Below are 10,674 nucleotides of genomic sequence, written 5' to 3'. Positions count from 1 at the left end.
TGGGGCTGCGAAAGGCCAAACGGGATCAACAGTTGGCCCCCAGGCAGGGCTGCCCCCCCACGTGGTGCTGGTGGCTGCCAGGCTGCGTGTGTATGGGACAGACGAGTGGCTTCACGCGGCCCGTGGCCCACGCTGCGGCCGCGGCCTCGGGGTGGCCGGGACGACGCTCGTGCCGGGCAGCACCGTCACCCGCCCCCTCGCGTCCACACGTCCTGCCGGGGGTCGGCAGCAGTGGTCACTTTGTTAAGGACATTTGCGGGCAAAATGTTCTTCCCAACGACGTGTTTTTATACATGGTGCTTCAATAAAATGTTAACACTTATATGGGACTATCATTTTAATGGAAAAAGAACGGATAACATGATAACAAATGTATGTTAATAGCTTCAAAAAGTCACCGTGTGTACGCACGTGTGTACGCACGTGTTGTGATGAACCTTGACGATGATTGGGTGAAAACAATCAAGCATTGTGATGACTACCACCACCCACCGAATACGGAAACGTGATTGACTGAGACGAGACAAAGTCTAACGAGTCTCTGCGGCCGTAAGGGAAATGCTCTTCCATTCCGATGTTAGGATACTACTGGATAAATGCACTTTTAAATCATCTCGATTGAAAACTCATTTCTTTAAAACTGCTTTTTGTGCATAATCACCAATTGCCGTGGCGTCTGTCCCCTCCGTCGTAGTCCCCGCTGCGCTGGCACGCGCGCACCCCGGCCAGCGCCCCGGCTAGCGCCGCCGCCAGGGCCGCCGCCAGCGCCGCCGCCAGCGAGCTGCACGCCATGCCGTGCAGCAGCGGACGGAGCCTGTCGCTGAAGGAGTCTTGCGGAGGGCGCGGCGGCGGCCTCCTCACCGTGTACACCAGCTCGCCGCGTTCTGCGGGGATGTCGCGCGACGGTGTCACGCCAAATGTCACCCCACGATGTCACGCAACGATGCCATGCCATGATGTCACCCCACGGTGTCACCCCGTAGTTGTCACCCCACGATGTCATGCATGATGTCACCCCATGATGTCACCCCACGATGTCACCCCACGATGTCATGCCATGATGTCACCCCACGGTGTCACCCTGTAGATGTCACCCCACGATGTCAACCCACGATGTCACCCCACGATGTCACGCAACGGTGTCACACAACGATGTCACCCCACGATGTCACGCCACAATGTCACCCCACAATGTCACGCCACCTGTGTTTTATGCACGATGGTAGTCACCCATCCGGGAGCTTAACCAGGTTCAACCTGCTTATATTTTCAATCATCTGCCAATGTTTGCCACATTGTTTGATTTGGCCATAGGCCTCTGAGAGTGCGGCATTTTAAGTTACACGTGAGAAAACATTATTACTGCACGTTAACATTTGGTAAGCCACTCGATGGCGTCAGTCATTGCTTACGATGTAGTGTTCGCCCGTCCTCTATGAGAGTAGGTAATGAAAACTAATGTATAAGAACAACACATTGAAAAGAAATTAAATCTAATTATCGTGGATAATTGAGATGGGCGGGACACGTTTACAAGAAGGGATGTTGGACGATGGTCAAGACTAATAGCGGTGGCTAGGAGATGTTAACTCCCGTGCCTGGTGTACAGGAGGTCGTGGGTTCCATTCCGACCCTGACGATGCCTGTTGAATATTGGGTGTTTGCGTGTTTCTCTCTCTCATCATCAGCACGGTGGCTAGGATATGTTAACTACCTCGCCTGGTATACAGGAGGTCGTGGGTTCCATTCCGATCCTGATGCCTGCTGTATATTTGGAGTTTGCATGTTCTCCCCGTGGTCGCGTGGATTTATCCCCGGGTCCTCTAGTTTTTCCCCCCACATTTAGAATCAACGTGCATTTAGAGTTTTTGGCTGCTATAAATGTCCATATGATAAGCCACTTCGTTGAGCTATCATTTGTGACCACGTCGCTTATAAAAAGCGAATATCCTTGTGGGCCTCTCCTGGTAAAATAAAAATAGTTTAGTTTTAGTTTAGAAACGCGTCCGAGAAGACGTGAATTGGGGAGATGGAGCGATGAGTTCAGCTGGTGTGCAGGCGTTGGATGGAATTGTTGCATCGCATGATCGTGAAGGGGTGGAGGCAGCCACTTGGGGACAGCCTTCACTCAGCAGTGGATTGATCGCGGCCGAAGATGATGAAGATGACGACGCGAGATGGCCTCCCGTGACTGCGAGCACGGTTCCCATGCACGACCGTCGCTGTGACAACCACGAGGGGGGGAGGGGGGACGTTGCCACCTGCAGCCTCACGTCGCAGCCTCAGAAGCCCCTTCGCCTTGATCCCCAGGTCCTCGACCTTCATGCTGGCCTTCTGCAGGTTCTGCTTGTAGTTAAGCACCACCTTGTCGAAGGCCAGTACCTTGTCCTGCCCAATGTTCTTCAGCAGCTCTGCTCAGCCAGCGAATGAACAACGGCGACAAGCGGCAGAGCGACAAAACAAACCAAGCTGGCACGCGGGACCCATTAATTAATTATCAGGGGAGCCTCCGCGCTGTTTGGGGGTTTGATTGTGTAGGCAGAGAGGGATGCGCTCGTGAAAGAAAACAATAACAATAGACAAACGCGCGCGCAAATGGGCGCTCCCCTCGGACGGACATTCATTCCACGTGTAGTGACATAGACTCGGTCACGTGGCAGCACAGCGCTGCCTGCTGGCAGGGAAGGGGATCTGCAGCTCGCAGCAGCCAGAGAACCGCTGAACCTCGTATCTTTCTACCTGACGACGATTGCTTGTGTTGTGATCGAAACGTAATTTATTATTAATTTTTTCTACCTACGTGACTTTACCGAAAGAACCAAAGAGTATGGATTCCTGCAGTCACGAAAACTTCAAATCAAGATAGAGTGCCTCCTACTCTTAGTGTCTCCGAGTCAGTCGCTGCACTACGAATTCGAACGCTCGCGAGCGCACGGCGCCGATCTGCGGCGCCGTGTCACCGTCCTCACAAAGATGCGACGTGGACATTTTATTTTTACATCAAGGCCGCTTAGCACAGGGCCCAAAACTCCCAAGAGGGCCTGCGACAAACAGCACCGTTACAGTTGTAATAGATAAGAGTGGAACGCGCTATTGTGAGAATTTGAGGAAAAGTGACGATGGGAGGGAATTCCAAAGTGGAGCAGTGGAGGGGTTGAAGCAGACAGAGAAGTGTGTGTGTACGCATGTTGAACTTCTTTCGCACCGTACGTAGCCAACCGTGCGAATCGGAAGTGCGGGGGAAGGACAACAAACTCAACAGAAAAGGCAGTTCTAAAGAAATGAGTTTTAAATGTAGATGATGATTTAAAAGTGGATAGCTCCCAGTGGCGTCCTAATATCGAAAGGAAGAGCATTCCAGACGGCCGCAGAAGCTTATCTGAAAGCGCGCGATGCGGTGACCGCCTTTGTAAAAGTGTTGTGACCTGCAGTGTGGTGGGGTGCGTGTGTAAGTGAGGTGAGTGAGTGAGTGTGTTGCGATCGAAACGTCGTTATATTTGTATTTTTTCTTATTTTTCTATCTACGTGGCTTTACCGAAAGACCCAAAGAATATGAATTCCTGCGGTCACGAAAGCTTCAAGTCAAGATCTGCACTATGATGTTTGAGCACAGTCAGGATGAGACAAAACAGTCCATCTCGATCAGCAGGTCCCGCACCATGGGTGTAGGATACGAATGCAGTTCATGGGAACGGTGGCCATGGTAACAATGATGGAAGAGTGCATTAATGTAGATAAATTCCAGCTCTAAGAAGTACAAGCCTCGGTTTTAGTGTCATGCGATTAACAGTTCTCCCTGCAGCGTGATGGGAGAGTAAGTGCTGTCCTCCAAGTGTGTGTAGCAGAGGTCACTGGAATGGAGCTCAGAAGGAGCTCTGTGATACCCCTTCCACGGGCTGTTCCCCAACACGGAGGGTCGCACCGCTCCAGGAGAGACCTGACGGATTGTTTCTCTTCTAACGAGACACCGCCAGCACCGTCGTGTGGGGAGGGCGCGGGGAGACGAAAGCAATCAGGGGCGAGGAAGCCACTCGTGCCACTCATGGCGCCTGGGTTGCCGTGTGGAGGGAGGGAGGAGGGGAGGGAAGGGAGGTCGTGCCTATGCAGAGGTCGTGCCGCCCGGCGTCACGCAGCGCCGAGGACACCATCACTGTGCTCGCCTCCTCCTTGTGCTTCTCCCACCACTCAAAGAGGCGCAGGGGACACGGCCGCTCGTCACCTGCACGATGGAGCGAGTGGCAGAGCGAGCGGGAGAGCGAGTGGGTTGGTAGCGGTTAGCGTAGTGGTTAGCGCGTTGAGCGAGTGAGTGAGCAAGTGGATGTGTGAGTGGGTGAGTGAGTGTAGGCGAGTTGGTGGGTTGGGTAGCCAGTGGTTGGATTGACGTGTTGGTGAGTGGGTGACCGAGCGAACAAGTGACTGGGTGGGTGAAGGGGCGGATGAGTGAGTGGATGTGTGAGTGAGCAGGTTGCTTTGGTGGGTTGGGTCGTCAGTCGTCGGATTGGTGGAGTTGGAGAGTCGGTGAGTGGGTGGCCGAGCGAACGTGTAGCGCTCTGCGACGTTTCCGAACTGCCTCCCCCCCCCACCAAATCGTCTGGAGCTCTGGCCGCCGTCGCGTACCCGTCTCGAGCTGGGGCTCCTCCAAGCTCGGGCGCTTCCCCTCCAGGCGCTTGTCCAGGGCCCACAGCAGGTAGCGGCACTCGCTGTCCGGCAGCACCTCGCCCAGACGCACTACCTGGTGTGGACCGATGTCGTCCTTCACTGCGCACGGAGACACGAGAGGCAGAGAGACACGAGAGACAAAAACACATTCGTCCAGAATGAGTTGGCGGTGCAATGTTTCCAAAACCTCTGGTCGAGAAAAAAACAACTGAGGAGTCCTAGACATTGGAGCCGGCAACTGCCAAGCACCTGGGTTGAAATCCAGGTTTTCGTTTTCGACCGCCCGCGTGCAAACCCGACAACTCCGGCTTCACGAGCCCGATGGTCTCGCCGCGGGCGCCGACTGACTGCACCACGATTCGTCTTCTCGAGCGGCGGGCCGGCCGCGGCTCGAGAGGTCGGAGACACTGAGCAGGCGCCATCGGGCTCGCACCCTTGGTCAACGCGTGTCTCTCTCTCTCTCTCTCTGTGTGTCCTTCTCGGGGTGGGTGTTCGATAATGACCGTGTTAGAGCAAATAAGCCTGCACCGCAGAGATCTTGGACTCAAATCGTTCGCGTGGGCGCCTGATTTTTTCTCTTTCTCTCTCTGGATGCTCAGAATAGCCATCTCAGAGCCACAACGCTGCAGCATTTCTGGGTTCACATCCAGGCCAATCACTATTCAACGATGTAGTGCGGTGCGCAAGAGCACAATTAGCACACCAAAACCTCGACACTTTCGTCAACAACACGATGGCAGAATGGGGCAGGGGGGCACGGGGGGCAGGGGGGGCCTTCTAAAAATAATTTCTGCATCGCCCCCCCGCCCCGAGGGCCATCACCACCACGGCACCCGTGACCCTCCACACCGGGGCTCCCACCCACGCCACGAGACCCCCTCCCATCTCACTTCCCCCACGTCCCCTCCACCCCGCTCCGCCGGACGCAGCGATCGCCGGGCGGCTCTCCAACCCCCGTGCGACAAACGAGCAGGATTATCTCTCTGCACGTGTCCCCCCCCCCTCCTCCTCCCCATGAAATCCCAAGTTGATGCGAAAAGCCGCTTCGGGCCGCGAGCTCATCTTGCCCTAAAGACGGCGCGTCCTGGACACGCGTGCTGGACAGAGGGCGCAAGCTGCTCAATGCTGGACAGAGTTGGAATCTCGCCCAAACTGAGTTGACTTTCGTCGCAGCCATTGATAGGCTGCTAAGCTGCGACCGTGAATTCCCACCGCACAGGGCGGCTGCTCGGATTTGAACAAAGGATCTCAGCGGTGCGAGCTCGGCGATCTTGACATCTGGTTGGCTACGTACGGCGCGAAAGAAGTTCGGCCGCACGTACGCACAACCCTAACCCGGCCACCTCAAAAGAATGGACTGCTCGAATCAAACCAAGACTCCGAATCGCAACATTCCATTGAATAGTCGTGGTACCGCGAGCAGCTAATGTTCGTTAATGCGCAGGCAGACGAAACCATGAATTAATGGCACACGCAACCTCCGGTCATATGAAGTCCGGTAACATCAACTTCAATGAATGCGCAGGCTATATTCGGGACTCTCTCATTAAAACAATTATTTACAGAATAAAACGCAGGCGACGCACGTGTGCATTTGCCAGAGTATGGCAGAACCTGACACGGACAGGAAACGTGGCATTGCGCAGGGCATTTAGAACACACTTGGAGCGCGTGTGCGCTCATGTTTCAAATTAATAATCACATTGGACAGAAAGTAAAAAAGAACGGATGGTATCATAAAAATAGTAACATGTCGTACGTGAACTTCTAGCGCACTTTGCTATCGTTTAAGGCTGAGTTGACCTACAAACCTGCCAGCCGCTGCTGTGGTAGAGCTACTGAATGACAATCAGGAATTGAGATTGTTAACAATAGCACTTCCTGGATGTATGCTGAACTTCTTTCGCGCCGTACGTGGCCAAGCGTGCTAATCTTAGTGGGAAGTGCACAGTGCCCCTGCTCTATATAACTGTGCATGTCCACCATTGGCTCGGGTCCACAGCGAATGTGCGTGCCACAGGCACTCATTTGAGGTTGGGAAATGTGTACGACGTTTCCCTTGAGCCCACGTCACGTGGTTTGTAGTGCAACTCTCCCACTAACGGAGCTACCATCAGTCACCGGGTTTACAATTCATTACACGCAACACGACTCACTCATTAACATTATACAAGTAACTCTGACTCGCTGTGATCAAAATGCATTTACTTAAAACCAGAACTAATGACGTGTAAATTAATTTGCTTTCTCCTGGTATTAAGTGGGTTCCATTATTTGCGTATTTATTTCTCCAAATTATATTTCAATTGCTCATGACCAAATCAGCTGGAACGCGTCCCTTTTCACCACATCTCGGAGGCTGCATGACGCCGAAATTGTCATCGCCTCTGGGGATACATTGTGGGCAGCAGAGAGCAGTGCAGTAACAACCAAAACTCCATCGTTGTAATGTACTTCTATGCTCACTCGTCTCGGGGTTGTTAAACAACAACAACAGACAAAGCTGTAACTTTGTTTTTTGTAATCAATTCCGGCGGGATGCGATCGACGAGTGAACGGATTGGCGCTCGCTCCTGTGTGAACGTACAAACGGCACGGCGGCCCAAGTCGCCACGTGGTTACGCCACGTCCCTTGTTACAAAGATGTTTTCTATGTACAAATTGGCCTTTTGCGCTCATGAAACGTGCAACAGATCGAGGCGTGTTCAAGAATAAAGTACCCACAACCGATAATTGTTTGTTTACCCTTCTATCTGGCAACAAAACTGACACTTTTTTTTACAAGGAGTCATGTTTGCATAGACCACAACACCTGCAGTCATAATGCAAACAAAAAACATAACTCTGACAATGTGCACTGTCCTTGATGTTGATTGGTCCACACCCGAGACAGCTTTCCTTAGAGCCTAGTCTCACGTGGGTTGGACCAGATGACGCCAAAAGGCGCACAACTCAAGGACAATGCACTATTAGAGTACGAGAAAAAAAAAGGTGTCAGTTTTGTTGCCAGATAGAAGGGTAAAAAAACAATTATCATATTTTTTACTGGCAAATGAGGTTCGAATGGTGTAAATACCCACAACCGGTTCGTGAAAATGAAAAGCCGTGAAATGAAAACATGAACAAAGAAGCCGCAGCATCGAAAAAACGGTTCAGGCGAGACAGTAAAACAAAATAGATGGGACGAAAATAAAATGATTCCTGAACAAAATCACGACCACGAATCGTAACGTTTCATCAACCGATGAATTGGGAAGGGGGGGGGGGGCTCAAGGAGAATCGATACAAGCCCTACTATGTCCAAAACAAAATCACACCACGCTCCATCACCTGCTCGATGCTACCATCAGCGTGCTTACGGGGGAAAAGTGTTGAGCACCTGCGCCAATTTGTTGAGCATCTGCGTGTCCTGTTTATGCACGTACGTTGAACTTCTGTCGCACCGTGCGTAGCCAACCGTTCAAGTTCAAGTTCATTTATTCGGTATAGCCCTGTGAGCCATTCGGCTCTTGAATCGGGTGCAACCGCAACAAAAAAAAAAACATGAACAAAAAAACATCTTAAAGTGAATATGTGACTGAGTGCAAACAGAAAATCCAAGAAAAGACAGCAAAATATTGCAGAAAAAAATATTGCAGAAAAAAAAACCCGTGCAAATCGGATGTGCGGGGGAAGGACAACAAGCTAAACACCTGGGTCGTAACGGTAGCGCGTTACTCCACTCGCTGCGGAGGTGCGTGGGTTCCAACCCAGCGGCCGACACTCATTATTTTCTACTCTTTGGTTCTTTCGGTAAAGCCACGTAGGTAGAAAACGACGTTTCGATCGCAATAACAAGCGACCGTCTTAAGGTTGCGATCGAAACGTCGTGATCTATTATTTTTTCGACCTACGTGATTTTACCGAAAGAACCAAAGAGTATGGATTCCTGCAGTCACGAAAGCTTCAAATCAAGACTGATATTTTAGTCCTGCGGACGTAAAAAACCTCAATAATGCCGAGCGTTCTCCGCTTCGCAGCGGACGTTAAAGATCGCGTGACGCCGCTCACGAGAGCAGGCCATCGTGTACTCGTGTCAGGGTCCAAATTTGGCAATTTCTAGAAATTACACCGCAAATTCCTCGCTTGTGTTTGTACACGCAGCAATCACCGCCCCGTACCACGAGCAGACTAATGCCCCCGGACACTCTTGCAAATGAGACTCATCCTGACCTCTAGAGTTGTCACCCGGTGCAACAAAATGAGCTTGAAACTTCAATTAAAGGGACATTTCCCAAAGCCTGCCCGCAATTAGGGGGCGATGACGTGGCCGCTTTGTAGGGTGCAAAAATAAATAAAAAGAAAACGAAAATACGCCATCCGAGCTGACCTTTCACTTACAAACACTCCTAAGTGCCACGAATTGTCGAAAGGTCACATTTCCCATTAAGGCCCCATTAAAGCGACCAGCGCGGGGCCAGTGAGAAGTTGCCCATGGATGAGATCAGTGCACAGACTACAGACACATTGCCCTTTACATCCTCCCATCGGACATACCGAATCATTATCTATCCTGTACCCGAGAGAGGTGGTCTTCTTTGCGGTGGGGAAATACACTCGGGAACGCCGGGAGAGATAAACGAGCTGATCGATAAGCTGCCATCTATCCACTGCTGGACGAAGGCCCTCTTCCCCATGCAGCGTCACCACCTCCCCTCGTGGTGCCGAGGTGCCGCAATTCATCTCGATCCTGCGCACAATTTGACCCCACTGGCTCCTTTTCTCCGCGGTGGTCATCATCCCTGGGCACAATTTCTCCTTTTGGATGCCATTTCATCACCAGTCCTGCCCACCGGCAATGATCCCTTCTCCGCTACCACGTGTTCCGCCAAAGCCCACTGACATACCTCAAGAGTTCACATGTCTACAAATTGCATTTGTTCCCTGATCTCTGAGTTCCTATTTCTGTCTTTCGGCGTAATCCCACGCACGCAACTTTTAGATCCATATTTTGTCAGGAGCCCATGCCAAAGCTCCACATGGCTGGCCATCGAACAAAGACGGTCACTGCATCGCACCGGTTCGCATGCGCTTCTGCGGCCGTCTGGAACGCTCTTCCTTCCGATATTAGGAAGCCACTGGAGCTATGCACTTTTAAATCATCTCGATTGAAAACTAATTTCTTTAGAACTGCTTTTTGTGTTTAGTTTGTTGTCCTTCCCTCGCACCTCCGATTATAATCACGCTACGTACGGTGGGGTGAAATAAGTTCAACATACGTACGTACATACGTGTCATAACTGGCAAGATGCACAGATTGAAATTTACTTTTGTAGGCACACTCGTGAGCTGATTTTTCAACATCAAACTCCGTTAAAAAAAGACACCAAACTGCTTTTCTTTACCTTACTTAATCATTCTTGATTTGAAGCTTTCGTGACTGCAGGAATCCATACTCTTTGGTTCTTTCGGTAAAGTCACGTAGGTAGAAAAAAATAAAATCGCGACTTTTCGGGCGCAACACAAGCAGTTGTCGTCTGATAACGGACGCTTGTGTTGCCCCCGAAACGTCGCGATTTATTTTATGTTTTACTTAATAATTTTTATCTTGATCCACTTTGCAAAAATTTCCACACTTATACTGAAAATATATTCAGACTATAAACACATTGGACGGCGTCCATGACTTGTCGCTTATTTTGACTCAAATCGTATTCGCCGCATCATATATGCACCGATTGGCCAGAGCATAAAGCGCACCGACAAACCAACGCGGATGGAAACAGAGAGTTGGTGGATGACACAAACGCGTGAAACTCCCTGCCGACCCGTGGGCTTCGCCATCGTTTGGCTTGGCCAGGCTATAATGGCAGCGCAGCAAGTGGATGAGGGTTTCTCCCCGTCTTCCTTCGCCATGCATACACACTCGTGGACGGAGTTTGCCAAACATCCAAATATAGAACCACAGAGCTTGGGGAATTGTGGACGCTGGCTCTGGCTGCCTTCCCCCGCTTGGCTGTGCTTTCCCGTGCCTCT

The sequence above is a fragment of the Lampetra planeri genome, chromosome 38 (genome assembly GCF_965212315.1).
Source record: "Lampetra planeri chromosome 38, kcLamPlan1.2.h2, whole genome shotgun sequence".
Taxonomy (NCBI): domain Eukaryota; kingdom Metazoa; phylum Chordata; class Hyperoartia; order Petromyzontiformes; family Petromyzontidae; genus Lampetra; species Lampetra planeri.
The sequence above is the reverse complement of the archived record's forward strand: the minus strand, read 5'-3'. Positions refer to the sequence as shown.